The 1,005-nt window shown below is 48.5% G+C and overlaps 1 non-coding gene across 1 annotated transcript; it reads right to left on the bottom strand.

Moving 5' to 3' along the window:
• Positions 1-748: 748 nt before the first annotated feature.
• On the bottom strand, positions 749-902 carry LOC147701691 (5.8S ribosomal RNA). Its single transcript, XR_015298786.1, has one exon. It is a non-coding gene; the product is annotated as a 5.8S ribosomal RNA (ribosomal RNA).
• Positions 903-1,005: the final 103 nt, after the last annotated feature.

Here is a 1,005-nt window from a genome sequence, read left to right on the forward strand (position 1 = left end):
GGTTCACTGTGAGTATAATTTTACTTATTTCACGCACATGGTTGTCACCACATCTAATATATGAGCCTTCATACATCGCAGATGTCCCTCATTTCGTTGGTCCTGATGAGACCCCTTATTCAGAGTCCGATCGAAACGCCGTCGACACTTTGTGAAAGCGAACCACACAGACAGCACCTATGAATGCATAGTGTAGCTGTAACATTGTATCATTATTATTTATTGGTCGCTTTTAATTTTTTGAATACACATTCGTTTGAAACCATGTAAATATTGGTCACTTTATGTCACTCAACTGTTTCCTGAATCCTGGTGTCGTGAGCTTTACTTCTCTCTCTAGCGTCCCCTCAACCCTCAGCTGCTATTCCTATTATGCCCTGTATTGTCACGTGACATGCAGCCTGGTACCCCAAGACAGGCCTGGGGCAGACAGGTCGCCGCCCTCCCTCTGCAAGAGAGGCAAGGCCAGGCAGACTGGCGGTGTTCCTCTGTGACAGGACCGGGTGAGGGACCCTGCCACGGGTGAATTTTTTATTTGCGGGTTTATATTTATTTATAACGCGCTTGAATCAACTCTTTACAGAGTATCTCTGCGCCCAAAAAAACACCAGAAGCATGGTCAGACAGTCTATGGATAGTAATTTAGTTCTGAAACAAGAATGTTTTGAGCTTCTTTGTGAAGCTCAGATGTTCAGAACATGAATGGGGGTCTGACCTTGTGGGCAGACGACTGCGACGGCCCCAGCCATGTCCCTGGGTGATTGACAATCAAGCGACGCTCAGATAGCCGCAAGGTGCGTTCGAAGTGTTGATGATCAATGTGTCCTGCAATTCACACTAATTCTCGTAGCTAGCTGCGTTCTTCATAGATGCGCGAGCCGAGTGATCCACCGCCAAGAGTCACTGTCAGCTTTTACGGGTGCAGGAGAGGCGAGAGGAAGGCCATCCATCTACCAACCACACAGCGAGACGGCCCGGGCGCCCTGTTCAAGCTTCCCCTCTGGG

This window comes from Lissotriton vulgaris, chromosome 7 (genome assembly GCF_964263255.1).
Source record: "Lissotriton vulgaris chromosome 7, aLisVul1.2, whole genome shotgun sequence".
Lineage (NCBI taxonomy): Eukaryota > Metazoa > Chordata > Amphibia > Caudata > Salamandridae > Lissotriton > Lissotriton vulgaris.